Genomic DNA, 15,207 nt, shown 5'->3' on the forward strand with positions numbered 1-15,207 from the left:
GACTCTGGTTAGGTGAAATCCATCGACGATTGGGTCTAAGACCAGTGCGGCGAATCCGCCGTGACGGATGCTGGTGGGGTGGTCCCTTCGGTCAAAAGTGATCGGGCAGGAGGACCATGGATTGAACTTCGGGGCAACTGGCTCCATCGCGTAGACATCCCTGAGTGCACCCTTCCGCTCCCTTTTGGGTATGTGCGTTGCGTATATCATGTTCACCGTCCGCACCTGTGGGGGGAAACCCTTCTGTCCTCTATTGTTCGGCGGTTGGGTCTCGTCCTCGTCATTGCTATGTAGCCCCTTGTCATTGTTTTCGGGAATTAACTTGCCTGCCTGCTTGAATACCCAACAGTCCCTGTTGGTGTGGTTAGCTGGCTTTTCGGGGGTGCCGTGTATCTGGCACAAGCGGTCGAGTATTTGGTCCAAATTGGACGGACCCGGAGTAGTTCTTTTGAATGGCTTTTTTCGCTGACCGGGTTTAGAGCCTCTGAATCCGGCATTGACTGCCGTATCCTCAATATGATCGCCGTTAATGCGGCGTTTGTTTTTGTTGCGACACGGCCTGCCATTTCGGTCCTTGAAGTCCGGACTGCCAGAATTTTTGCTGAGGTTATTGCTACGTGCTAGCCAGCTATCTTCACCCGCGCAGAAGCGGGTCATGAGTGATGTGAGGGCTGCCATGGATTTCGGCTTTTCCTGTCCCAGGTGTCGGGCAAGCCACTCGTCGCGGATGTTATGCTTGAAGGCCGCGAGGGCCTCCGCATCCGGACAGTCGACGATTTGGTTTTTCTTGGTTAAGAACCGTGTCCAGAATTGCCTGGCCGATTCGTCTGGCTGCTGAATTATGTGGCTTAGGTCATCAGCGTCTGGTGGTCGCACATAAGTGCCCTGGAAGTTATCGAGGAATGCGGCTTCCAGGTCCTCCCAACTCCCAATTGACTCTGCTGGCAAGCTGTTGAGCCAATGTCGGGCTGGTCCTTTAAGCTTGAGGGGGAGGTATTTGATGGCGTGAAGATCGTCACCGCGGGCCATGTGGATGTGAAGGAGATAGTCTTCAATCCAAACCGCGGGGTCTGTTGTGCCATCGTAGGATTCAATATTGACGGGTTTAAACCCTTCGGGGATTTGATGATCCATTACTTCATCTGTGAAGCATAGTGGGTGTGCGGCGCCTTTGTACTGGGCGATATCACGACGGAGCTCAAGGGAGCTTGGTCTATTTTGTTCGGCCCGGCCGATCTTACTGTGTCCGGCGCGACGATTGTCGTCACATATCGTGGGACGCCCACGCGATCCATAGATCGATCTTGATTGTCTTGCCTTGTCCTCCAATATATCTCACAAGTCCGGAGTGTTCCCCTGTGGCCGTGTGCTTTTCGAGCGATGCCGGGGTACGGGTCTGGTGAAGGGCCTAGAGGCCACTCTGTCGCGACCACGGGGTGGTCGGTCAGTCGTATTGTCTCCTGGTGATGCGGGTTCGTAAGCCTCCTCCTCTAATCGGGGGAGCAGCTTGCGTTTAGGGTAGCTTTTGGAGGGGCGTTCGATCTCATGCTCTTCGGCCGCGAGGACTTCCGTCCATCTGTCGGCTAGCAGATCCTGATCAGCTCTAAGCTGTTGCTGCTTTTTCTTGAGGCTGTTCGCCGTGGCCATAAGCCTGCGTTTAAAACGCTCTTGTTCGATGGGATCCTCAGGCACGACGAATTCATCGTCGTCGAGGCTTGCTTTGTCTCCGGAGGAAGGCATATAATCCTCTACCTCTTCTTCTGCCGCTCTCTCATGAGGGCTGCATCTCCGTCCTCCTGCGCTGCATCTTGCTGGAGCGGGTTGTCTTCGGCACTATCCGGTGTATTCTTGTCTCCGGTGCCGGAGTCTTCATTCTTGCTGTGGCGGGATTTAGAGCGGTGCCGCTGACGCCGACGCTTGGGCTGCTTTTTGGAGGGGTCATCCTCCTCTGTTCCTTCGCCATTCCCATCTTTTGGGATATCCACCATGTATATGTCATACGATGAGGTGGCTGTCCAGTGCCCAGTGGGCGCTGGTTCTTGGTCGTCTCCGGCATCGTCGTCCATACCGTCGATGTCCTCGGAGTCGTAGTCTAGCATGTCGGTTAAATCATCGACAGCGGCTACCAAGTGGGTGGTGGGTGGGCTTTGAATTTCTTCGCCGTCCGCATCCCAACCGTCCTGACCGCAGTTCAGCCAGGGCTCTCCTGATAACGAGAGATATTTTAGCGAACTCAAGATGTCGCCGAAAGGTGAGTGTTGAAAGACGTCCGCTGCGGTGAACTCCATGATCGGCGCCCAATCTGATTCGATCAGGGCGGGCGCGGGAGGTTCGGAGTCCGGCGAGGAGTCCGGCACCTTGGAGTCACGAGCTTTATGAGGGACAAAGTCAGTGTTTGGCTCTATCGTCGTAGAGGTTGCAGCCCCCGAGGCGGTGTCTAGGCATCCATCCTCGATCTGCGCGGCCGGCTCCGAATTGAGGATCGGAGCGACCTCGAGTGCGGCCTCCAGGGTACTGTTCGACGGCAGAGCTAAATCATGCCCGATGTGACAGTGCGGCACGCTCGGCTGTGGCTCAAATCCGTCGAAGATCAAGTCCCCGGGGATGTCAGCCGTGAAGTTCAAACTTCCAAATCTGACCTGACGGCCAGGGACGTAGCTTTCGATCTGCTCTAGATGGCCAAGCGAATTGGCCCGCAGTGCAAAGCCGCCGAATACGAAGATCTGTCCGGGAAGGAAGGTCTCACCCTGGACTGCGTTGTTGATGATGATCGAAGAAGCCATCGAGCCTATCGGTGACGACATAGAGGAACTCTCAATGAAAGCACCAATGTCGGTGTCAAAACCGGCGGATCTCGGGTAGGGGGTCCCGAACTGTGCGTCTAGGCGGATGGTAACAGGAGACGAGGGACACGATGTTTTTACCCAGGTTCGGGCCCTCTTGATGGAGGTAAAACCCTACGTCCTGCTTGATTAATATTGATGATGTGGATTACAAGAGTAGATCTACCACGAGATCAAGGAGGCTAAACCCTAGAAGCTAGCCTATGGTATGATTGTTGTTCGTCCTATGGACTAAGGCCATCCGGTTTATATGAACACCGGAGAGGGCTAGGGTTACACAGAGTCGGTTACAAAGGTAGGAGATCTACATATCCGTATCGCCAAGCTTGCCTTCCACGCCTAGGAAAGTCCCATCCGGACACGGGACGAAGTCTTCAATCTTGTATCTTCATAGTCTTGGAGCCCGGCCGATGATGATAGTTCGGCTATCCGGACACCCCCTAGTCCGAAACTCCCTCAGCCGCCAACGCCACGAGGGCTTTGCCCGGTGGCGCCCATCGGTGGCGGCGAGGAGAAGGGCAGCGGGGAAGGGAACCCCTAGGCGGCGACGCCGCCCTCCCGGGTCGCCCGCGGGGTGGACGACACGGGAGTCGGGGAGTCGGGGGAGTATGGCGATCGAGAATAATGTCTCGGGGAGATCGTGTTCATCCCCTCTTTAATCAACAATTTTGTCGAAGTAGATGGATAAACTATTTATTTTAGTGCTGGTAGAATGATTTTTAATCAGCAATGCTGACATTTATTTATTTATTAGAAGCATTGAAAAAATTCTCTAGAAAAGAGATATTTTTGTCTAGAACATGTTGCTAGTTCATTTTCCTCCCGACTACTCGACACTGGCACAAATAGTAGACTCTGAAGATCAAGGTGGGTGGGCTCAATTATGGTTGTGATCTGTCAAACGCAAAAAAGTGCAAGCCAAAGCACAAGATGATCAGAGATAGTCAAATAAAGTGGCACATTATTTAGCTCAATTGGCCATCTAGACAAACGAGACTATGTGGTTTGGCATCTCGATTCACCCACATATATCTCGGTTGTCTTAGAGTGGCCAAGAATGTGATTCTTTTTATGTATAAAAAGAGATAAGTCCATGTCTCAACTTCAAAATCAGAAGTCACACCCTCAACTTCGCATATCTGACAAGTTTTATCCCTGCCCCTAAGCAAATCGGTGTCTGCAATGAGCCAAAGTTACAGAAGGCCTCACCCTCCTATCCGACCGTCGTCGTCGTTGCTTTGTTTCCTCTCTAATGCCCCACCTTGCCCAGTTTCAAAATTTGAAATGTCGTCTCACGCTTTAAATGTCACAAGCAATTCGGACCACATTTTGTCATATCAATGGTCACTTTGGATGCTCGAACGCCTCACATTCTGCAATTTGGCCCTCATATTCTTGTTCTCTTTTCTAATCGTTGGAACCACATAACAGTCATAGGACGCAAACATCTTCCGATGATTTCCTAACCCAGTGGCATACCTCGCCTTCTAGCGGTTCTCGTTGCGATGCACGCCCATTGTGCTAGTTTAATAAGAATCGATAGAGCAAGTGTGCGATTTGCTGATAATTCAGTGAAATCTGAAATCAAATCACTAGCTCTGTTGGAGTTTGGCATGTTTGCTCTGTCTGCAGCAACTCTCGAACCACTGTTTTGCTTGTGCTCCCATTCCCAGTCTGTCGACCCTGCATAAAGGGCTCGAACAAAACAAGTCTAGGCACTAACTGCAGGGAGAGTGATGCTTAATCATTTAGACCTATTCTCTCTTCAAGTTCCTGAAGAACCAAATCTCTACATCACACAAATTGTAATGGTAGCGGATTAATCGCTATCGTGAGTAAGTCGGAACAAGAACCTGAGGCAACAAGAAGATGAGATTTTGCCATTAGGATCACACAAATCTGACAATGTCGCTGTAATCTAGAAGATACTCCGCTTCGTGGTCCTGTAATTTGCACAGCCATTTGATCTGAAAACTGCCTGGTCAACTAGAGCCATCAATCGTATTTTCAGCATGTTCACATCAGGCTACATGTGTGAGCAGGGCAGGCATTTGCAGCGCAGGTGAGTTTTCAATGAACTAATAAGAGCATGATGATAGAACCAGGCACAGATTAAAATACTTTGAAACCATACCAGCGATAACAGTAGGGAGAATTCCAGTGCGAAAAACAGTTCTAGTACATTTTATTATCCGCTTACAACCTGTTCGGCGAAATGCCACAACAAGCCAAGCTGCCGCGGAAGCCCCTGGACGGCGCGTCAGTCGCGGAGCACGGTGGCCGGGTCCCTGGACGGCGCGAGGCCGCCGTCGCCCTCCGGGTGACCAGTCTGGTCCTCCCAGGAGGCGGAGGCGGAAGCGGCGGCCGCGGCGGCGGCTGCGGCGTGGTCGGAGCTGTGGATTTGGGAGTCCATGGCCTCCTGGGCGCGGTCGAGGTAGGGCTTGAAGCCGACGCGGTAGGAGAGGTAGGCGAAGGCTGCGGCGCCCAGCACCACGATGCCCGACCGGATCGCGTTCTGCCGCGCCCGCCCGCCGCCCCTCATCGCCATTTTAACCACCCCTCCTCTCTCTCGGTTGACGCGACGGTGTGCCTGAAGGTTCACTAGTGTTGTGCTACCGTGACTCTGCAGCTGCTGAACCAACAGTCTCTCTTCCCAGTTAAAGGGTTGGCATGCCGAAAAATGTTTGTTGGAACAACAGAAATTTCGTCGCAACTAGAAAGAATCGTGAGATCGCAGCGGGACCAAAAAGAGTCGTGAGATGTTGTGCAGTTACAGTACGGGAAAAGATGGAAGAGATTGATAAAAAATTGCTGCTGCCCGGGATCGAACCGGAGACCTTCAGTGTGTAAGACTGACGTGATAACCACTACACCACAGCAGCTTTTGTTTTACAAACGAACAACAGCTCTTATATTTCAAACTAGCGTGGTCTTTTGGCACGCCTAAGATCAGTGGCCAACCATCTAAAGGTTTGCGGTTCTGTCAAGTCTAAGTTGTCCGTATTCTTCTTTTGTTTTTTGCGAATAACTAGTCCGTATTCAAAGTTACGCTGATGTTGTTTTGCGCAATAAGTTATAGCCATTTGTTATTGTAAAGAAACAGTAACGAATAATAACAATCGCTGTTGATTGATTGTGATGATGTCCGGATTTATATTCCCGGAAGGGACGCGTCGCACATACGCGATCATTACAAGAGATGGGATTAGAAGGACGCGTCTGTCATATTAGGACGTGATCCGTCGGGAGAGAAACCCTATGTTGGTTTTGCTAAGCAGGGATTTCCTTTAATTAAACTAATTAATTAATCCTAGCATTCTTCCTAATCCCTGTTTCAATGATTTTTGTAAACATCGTCATCAACATCTTGATCAGCCCCCTCCAAAAATCCTGTAGGAAAAATATAAGGAGGTATGTACAATATACCATCAAGAACACCTTCAAAAAATTCACTGGAAAAATAAGGAGAAAATGGCATATCGTAATGCCTGCATTACTATTACCTCATTAAAACCTTCCATAAGAAACCATTCAAGAAAAACTTATAAAGGGAAAGAGTGCAATATCAAAGACCCAAGGATCACAAACAGATTATCATTCAAGGATACACTACCCCTGAACTTTGCAAATCTCGAAGTCGTTTCATACCAATTTCATTGATATACTTCTCAAATAAAGAACTTGACGATGAATTTGTAAACAAATCAACATGATTATCACATGACTTCTTTTGCAAAATACTTATCTCTAGTTTGTTGTAACTCATGGGGATAAAATAATTTAGGAGAAATATGCTTTGTGATATTACTCTTTATATAACTTGTTTCATCTGTGTAATACATCCATAATTATCTTCATAGATAATGGCGGTTGATTCCAATGATCCAATCCCACTTGAATTTTCAATAAAAAATATTATTTTGCGAAGCCATACACATTTACATCATGTTTCAAACAAAGCAATAATTTTAGAATGATTCGTGGATGTAACCACCAGAGTTTGTTTTGTCATTAGATCCTTGTTATCAATGCCAACTAGGTATCATAAGTAAATGGATCCCGGTTGTTCAATTCTTTGATAACCAAGGTCATTCTTTGCTAAAGAGAAATGATCACTATGAGTCAGACTCAATAGAATTGGATCCATTCCAAATACCCAGAATTAGGATTCTTGATCCCTCTCAATCTCTCTTTCAATTCGAGGATCCAAAGATGTGTTTTCATAGTCATCTCTGAATATTTGCCATCTCGGAATATTTTCGATTTCATTTTTCTATGGTTGTACCTCCACTCAAGAAGACAAAACCAGTCTGTGATCTATCATTATTTGGATCAGATAAGTATCCAGCATCAAAATATGCGACCATGGTCTTATCCTGATTTTTTTGATAGAACAAACCAAGATCTTTGGTGCCTTGAAGATATCTAAAAATGTTCTTCACACCAACTCAATGCCTCTTTGTTGGTGATGCACAGAATCTAGCCAATAAATTTACTGCAAACGATATATCTGGCATGGTGCAGTTTGCTAGATACACTAGTGCTCCAATAGCACTGAGGTAAGGAAACTCAAGTCCTAATATCTCTTCATCATCACCCTTAGGTCTAAATTCGGTCTTTACCATTTATGTTTTCGGTGGACATGCTTTATCCATATGAAATTTCTCAAGAATCTTTTGGATATAAGCAGACAATTCTCAAAGGGAGATGTTCAAGTTGTAAGCCCAAACTAAATTTAGTCTTACGTAGATCTTTGACCTCAAACTCCGTTTTAAGATGATTACTTGCCTCATGTAATTCTTGTGTAGTCCCAATGATATTTAGATCATCCACATACACAAAAATAATACAAAATCCATTTTTAGATTTCTTAATAAACACACATGGGCAATCATTATTATTTTAGTAAACCTTTGATATGTCTCCGGTGTATTTATAATTTTTTATTGTTCCATGCTATTATATTATCCATTCGAATGTTTTATATGCATTATTATGCTATATTATATCAGTTTTGGGATTAACCTATTAACCTAGTGCCCAGTGTCAGTTGCTGTTTTTTCCTTGTTTTTGTCTTTCACAGAAAATCAATATCAAACGAGTCCAAACGAAACAAAACTTTTGACGATTTTTCTTGGGCCAGAAGGCACCTAGAAAACTTTGGGAGGAGGCCAAGAGAGCCACGAATGATCCACAAGCTCACCAGGCGCGCCGTAGGGGCGCCCTATGAGCTTGTGGGCCCACCATGGCACCTCTAACCCTAATCTCGGCTCCAAAAATACCCAAATATTCCCCGTATACCAGAAGGCACACCAAAAATACTTTTCCGCTGCCGCAAGCTTATGTTCTCGTGAGATCCCATCTTGGAGCCTTTTCTATCACTCTACCGGAGGGGATTCGGTCATGGAGGGATTCTACATCAACCTTGTTGCCCTTTCGATTATGTGTGAGTAGTTTATCATAGACCTACGGGTCCATAGCTAGTAGCGAGATGGCTTCTCCTCTCTCTTTGATCTTCAATACAATGTTCCCCTCGATGTTCTTGGAGTCTATCTGATGTAATGTTCTTTTGCGGTGCGTTTGTTGAGATTCGATGAATTGTGGATTTATGATCAGATTATCTATGAATATTATTTGAGTCTTCTCTGAACTCTTTTATGCATGATTAAGATTGCTTTTTTATTTCTCTCCGATCTATTGATTTGGTTTGGACAATTAGACTGATTTATCTTGCAATGGGAGAGGTGCTTTGTGATGGGTTCAATCTTGCGGTGTCTTCACCTAGTGACAGTAGGGGTAGCGAGGCACATATTTGTATTGTTGCCATTAAGGATAAAAATGGGGTTTATACCATATTGCTTGGATCTATCCCTCTACATCATGTCATCTTGCTTAAGGCGTTACTCCATTCTTGTTAACTTAATACACTAGATGCATGTTGGATAGCGGTCGATGTGTGGAGTAATAGTAGTAGATGCAGGCAGGAGTCGGTCTACTTGTCACGGACGTGATGCCTATATGCATGATCATTGCCTTGGATATCGTCATAATTTTGCGCTTTTCTACCAATTGCTCAACAGTAATTTGTTTTTCCATCATATGCGTTCTTTCAAGAGAGAAGCCTCTAGTGAAAAATATGGCCCCGGGTCTATTTCTCATCATATATTTTCAGAGCTATAAAACCAAAAACACAAAAAATACCTTGTTGCAATTTATTTACCTTTACCTTATTTTGCACTTTTATTTATCTTTTATACCTATCTCTATCAGATCTCATCCTTGCAGTTAACCGTGAAGGGATTGACAACCCCTTTTCACATTGGGTGCAAGTATGTATTTGTTTGTGTATGTGCAACTATTGGAGACTTGGGTGTTCCTCCTACTAGATTGATACCTTGGTTATTAACTAAGGGAAATACTTATCTCTATTTTGCTGCATCACCCTTTCCTCTTGAAGGGAAAAACCAACGCAAGCTCAAGAAGTAGCAGGAAGAGTTTTTGGCGCCGTTGCTGGGGAGGATATACATCAAGCCTACCAAGTACCTATCATAGACTATCATCTCTTGCACTTACATTATTGGCCATTTGCCTCTCATTTTCATCTCCTCCACTTCTAAAACGTTTTCAGAGAAACAAAAAAATATTTGCCTTTTTATTTGCTTGTGCGCTAAATTGCTTGCTTTGCCACGATGTATCAAGAAAATACCAAGTTGTGTGATTTTTCAACACTAATAACAATGATTTTATTAGTAATCCGATTGCTCCGGCCACTAGTGCGGAATATTATGAAATTAATGCCACTTTGTTGAATCTTGTTACGAAAGAACAATTTTCTGGTAGTCCTAATGAAGATGTTGCATCTCTCTAAATACTTTCCTTGAGATATGTGATATGCAAAAGAAAAAAGTTGTGGATAATGATATTGTTAAATTGAAGCTATTTCTGTTCTCACTACGAGATCGTGCTAAAACTTGGTTTTCATCTTTGCCTAAAAATAGTATTGATTCTTGGGATAAGTGTAAAGATGCTTTTATTTCCAAGTATTTTCCTCCCGCTAAGATCATCTCCTTTAGGAACAATGATACGTCCATTTTGCATCATTTTTTCTACTGTTATTTATGTTGTCTTATTGTATAATAATGCTTTTTGGAGTAATTCTAATGCCTTTTCTCTCATAATATCCAAGGTATGCACCAAGGGGGAGAATTCCAACAGCTAGAAATCTGGACCTGAAAAAGCTACGTCAAGCTACCTATTCTGCACAACTCCAAATGAGCTGAAACTTCCCAAGGATTTTTTATGGAATATTAATAAATATTGGAGCAAATAAGTACCATAGGAGGACCACCAGGTGGGCACAACCCACCTGGGCGCGCCAGGAGGCCCAAGCGCGCCCTGGTGGGTGTTGCCCTCCTCGGCCCACCTCTGGTGCCCATCTTCTGGTATATATGTCATTTTGACCTAGAAAAAACCAAGGGAGGACATTCGGGTTGAAGCGTCACCGCATCGAGGCGGAACTTGGGCAGCAGCACTTTTGCCCTCCGGCGGAGTGATTCCGCGGGGGGAACTTCGCTCCCGGAGGGGGAAATCATCGTCATCATCATCACCAACAACTCTCCCATCTTGGGGAGGGCTATCTTCATCAACATCTTCACAACACCAACTCCTCTCAAACCCTAGTTCATCTCTTGTGTTCAATCTTTGTATCAAAACTATAGATTGGTGCTTGTGGGTGACTAGTAGTGTTGATTACATATTGTAGTTGATTACTATATGGTTTATTTGGTGGAATATTATATGTTCAGATCCATTATGCTATTTAATACCCCTCTGATCTTGAGCATTTTTATCATTTGTGAGTAGTTACTTTCGTTCTTGAGGTCACAGGAGAAATCATGTTGCAAGTAATCATGTGAACTTGATATGTGTTTGATATTTTGATGATATGTATGTTGCCATTCTCTTAGTGGTGTCATGTGAACGTCGACTACATGACACTTCACCATATTTGGGCCTAAGGGAATGCATTGTGGAGTAGTTATTAGATGGTGGATTGTGAGAGTGACAGAATCTTAAACCCCAGTTAATGTGCAATTCCGTAAGGGACCGATTGGATCCAAAAGTTTAATGCTATGGTTAGAATTTATTCTTAATACTTTTCTCGTAGTTGCGGATGCTTGCGAGAGGGTTAATCATAAGTAGGAGGTTTGTTCAAGTAAGAACAGCACCTAAGCACCGGTCCACCCACTTATCAAATTATCAAAGTACCGAACATGAATTAAGCCAACTTGATGAAAGTGACTAGATGAAATTTCCGTGTACCCTCAAGAATACTTTGCTTATTGTAAGAAACCGTTTTGGCATGTCCTTTGCCTCAAAAGGATTGGGCTACCTTGCTGCACATTTCTTACTACTTTTGTTACTTGCTCGTTACAAATTATCTTGCTATCAAACTACTTCGCTACTTACAATTTTATCACTTGCACACAATACCTTGCTGAAAACCACTTGTCATTTCCTTCTGCTCCCCATTGGGTTTGATACGTATCCAACATATCTATAATTTTTTATTGTTCCATGCTGTTATATTATCATTCTTGGATGTTTTACAATCATTTTATAGTCATTTTATACCATTTTTTGTACTAACCTATTGACATAGTGCCCAGTGCCAGTTGCTGTTTTCTGCATGTTTTTTACATCGCATGAAATCAATATCAAACGGAGTCCAAACGCAATGAAACTCCTGGAGGATTTTTTTTAGGCCAGAAGAAAACCAGTGGGCCAAGGAAGCACCTGGGGGGCTGCTCGAGGGGAGCAGCACCCACCAGGGCGTGCCAGGAGGCCCAGGCGCGGCCTGGTGGGTGCTGCCCACCTCGGGTGCCCCCTGAACCGCCTCTTTGCTCTATAAATACCCAAATATTCTAGAAACCCTAGGGGAGTCGACAAAAATCAATTCCAGCTGCCGCAGAGTCCAGAACCACCAGATCCAATCTAGACACCATCATGGAGGGGTTCACCACTTCCATTGGTGCCTCTCCTATGATGCGTGAGTAGTTCTCTGTAGACCTACGGGTCCGTAGTTAGTAGCTAGATGGCTTCCTCTCTCTCTCTCTCTCTCTCTCTCTCTTGATTATCAATACAATGGTCTCTTGGAGATCCATATGATGTAAGTCTTTTTGCGGTGTGTTTGTTGGGATCCGATGAACTTTGAGTTTATGATCAGATCTATTTTTTCATCCATGAAAGTTATTTGAGTCTTCTTTGATCTCTTATATGCATGATTGCTTATAGCCTCGTATTTCTTATCCAATATTTGGGTTTTGTTTGGCCAACTTGATCTATTTATCTTGCAATGGGAAGAGGTGCTTTGTAGTGGGTTCGATCTTATGATGCTTGATCCCAGTGACAGAAGGGGAACCGACACGTATGTATCATTGCTATTAAGGGTAACAAGGTGAGATCTATGTCTCTGCAATAGATAAATGTATCTCGTCTGCATCATGTCATCGTTCTTATTGTATTACTCCGTTTTCTCATGAACTTAATACACTAGATGCATGTTGGATAGTAGTCGATGTGTGGAGTAATAGTAGTAGATGCAGGCAGGAGTCGGTCTACTAATCTTGGACGTGATGCCTATATAATGATCATTGCCTGGATATCGTCATGATTATTTGAAGTTCTATCAATTGCCCAACAGTAATTGTTTTCCCACCGTTTGCTACTTTTCTCGAGAGAAGCCACCAATGAAACCTACGGCCCCCGGGTCTCTTTTCATCATATTTGCCTTTGCGATCTATTTTCCATTGCATTTATTTTCAGATCTATTAAACCAAAAATACAAAAATACCTTGCTGCAATTTATTTGTTCTGCGATCTATTTATCCTATCTACCACTTTTACCTCACGTTGTTTGCCTATCTTGAGGCACCGTACTCAGAAGGGATTGGCAACCCCTTTAACATGTTGGGTTGCGAGTATTTGTTATTTGTGTGCAGGTGTTGTTTACGTGGTGTGAGAAGGTTCTCCTACTGGTTCGATAACCTTGATCTCATCACTGAGGGAAATACCTATCGTCGCTATACTGCATCGTCCCTTCTTCTTTGGGGAAATACCAACGTAGTTCTAGCAGACATCAGGGTTCGACACTCTTACTTATCAAAAAGGCTACAATTGACCCCATATACTTGTGGGTCATCAAGGCTATTTTCTAGTGCCGTTGCCGGGGAGTGAAGCGCTCTTGGTAAGTGGAAATTGGTAAGGAAACATTATTACTACGTGCTGAAATTTATTGCCACTTGCTACTATGGAAAACAATCATTTGAGGGGTTGTTCGGGGTATCTTCACCTCGACCGGAACCACAGTTAGTTTCCCCTCAACCTACTGCACCTACTCAAAATATTGAATATGAAATTCCTTCAGGTATGTTAGAGCAACTGCTAGCTAATCCTTATGCAGGAGATGGAACCAAACATCCTGATATGCACTTGATATATGTGGATGAAATTTACAGATTGTTTAAGCTTGCAGGTCTGCCCGGAGATGAAGCTAAGAAGAAGGTTTTCCCTTTATCTTTGAAGGGAAAAACATTGACATGGTATAGGCTATGCGATGATATTGGATCTTGGAACTAGAACCGTTTGAAATTGGAATTTCATCAGAAATTTTATCCTATGCATCTAGTTCATCGTGATCGGAATTATATATATAATTTTTGTCCTTGTGAAGGAGAAAGTATCACTCTAGCTTGCGGGAGTCTTAAGTCAATGTTATATTCATGCCCCAATCATGAGCTCCAGAGAGAAATTATTATTCAGAATTTTTATTCTCGGCTTTCTCGTAATGATCAATCCATGCTCGATACTTCTTGTACTGGTTCTTTTATGAAGAAAACTATTGAATTTTGATGGAATATTTTAGAAAGAATTAAATGCAACTCTGAAGATTGGGAACTCGACAAAGGTAAAGAGTCAGGTATTAAACCTAAGTTTGATTGTGTTAAATCTTTTATGAATACCAAAGCTTTTCAAAAGTTTAACACTAAATATGGACTTGACTCTGAGATAGTAGCATCCTTCTGTGAATCTTTTGCTACTCATGTTGATCTCCCTAAGGAGAAGTGGTTTAAATATCACCCACCAATTAAAGAAGAAATTAAAGAATCGGTAAAATCTAAAGAAGAAACCATTATTTACAATGTTGATCCAGTTCTTCCCACTGCTTATATTAAAAAAAAACCTTTTCTGTTAGGGTGAAGGAACATGCTAAAGCTTCAATTGTGGTTAACGAAAGTTATGTTAGAACACTCAAACCACCTGAACAAGTTAGGGTTGAACCTAGTGTTGCTATAGTTAAAGATCTCTTAGTTGATAATATTGATGGGCATGTTATTTACTTTTGTGGTGAAGCTTCTAGAATTGCCAAACCCGAAGGAAAAGATAAACATAGACCAGTTGTTGGCATGCCTGTCGTCTCAGTTAAGATAGGAGATAATTGTTATCATGGGTTATGTGACCTAGGTGCTAGTGTGAGTGCTATTCCTTTCTCCTTATATCAAGAAATTAAAGATGAAATAACACATGCTGAAATAGAAGGCATAGATGTCACTATTAAACTTGCTAATAGAGATACTATATCACCAATTGGGATTCTTAGAGATGTTGAAGTCTTGTTGGGAAAATAAACTACCCTACTGATTTTCTTGTTCTTAGCTCCCCACAAGATGACTTTTGTCCCATTATTTTTGGTAGGCCTTTCTTGAACACCATCAATGCCAAAATAGATTGTGAGAAACAAAATGTCGGTGTCAGCTTTGGTGATGAATCTCATGAATTTAATTTTTCCAAGTTTAGTAAACAACCTCATAAGAAAGATTTGCCTAATAAGGATGTGATTGTTGGTCTTGCTTCTATTGTTATACCTCCTACTGATCCTCTGGAACAATATTTGCTAGACCATGAAAATGATTTGCATATGCGTGAAAGAAATGAAATAGATAGAATCTTTTTTGAACAAAAACCTCTGCTTAACACAATTTTCCTATTGAAACTCTAGGAGGTCCTCCTCCACCTAAAGGTGGTCCTTTGTTTGAATTAAAACAATTGCCAGACACTCTAAAATATGCTTATCTTGATGAAAAGAAGATATATCATGTTATTATTAGTGCTAACCTTTTAGAACATGAAGAAGAAAGATTATTGAAAGTTCTAAGGAAGCACAAGGCTGCTATTGGATATACTCTTCATGATCTTATGGGCATTAGTCCCACTCTATGTCAGCACAAGATTAATACGGAACCTAAATACCTGATGCTAAACCGGTTGTTGATCACCAATGTCGGTTAACCGAAAATGAAAGAAG

At 43.6% G+C, this 15,207-nt stretch overlaps 1 non-coding gene across 1 annotated transcript; it reads right to left on the bottom strand.

Moving 5' to 3' along the window:
* Window positions 1-5,652: 5,652 nt before the first annotated feature.
* TRNAV-UAC (transfer RNA valine (anticodon UAC)) lies at window positions 5,653-5,725 on the bottom strand. The gene has a single exon. It is a non-coding gene; the product is annotated as a tRNA-Val (tRNA).
* Window positions 5,726-15,207: the final 9,482 nt, after the last annotated feature.

The sequence above is a fragment of the Triticum aestivum genome, chromosome 1B, assembly GCF_018294505.1.
Source record: "Triticum aestivum cultivar Chinese Spring chromosome 1B, IWGSC CS RefSeq v2.1, whole genome shotgun sequence".
Lineage (NCBI taxonomy): Eukaryota > Viridiplantae > Streptophyta > Magnoliopsida > Poales > Poaceae > Triticum > Triticum aestivum.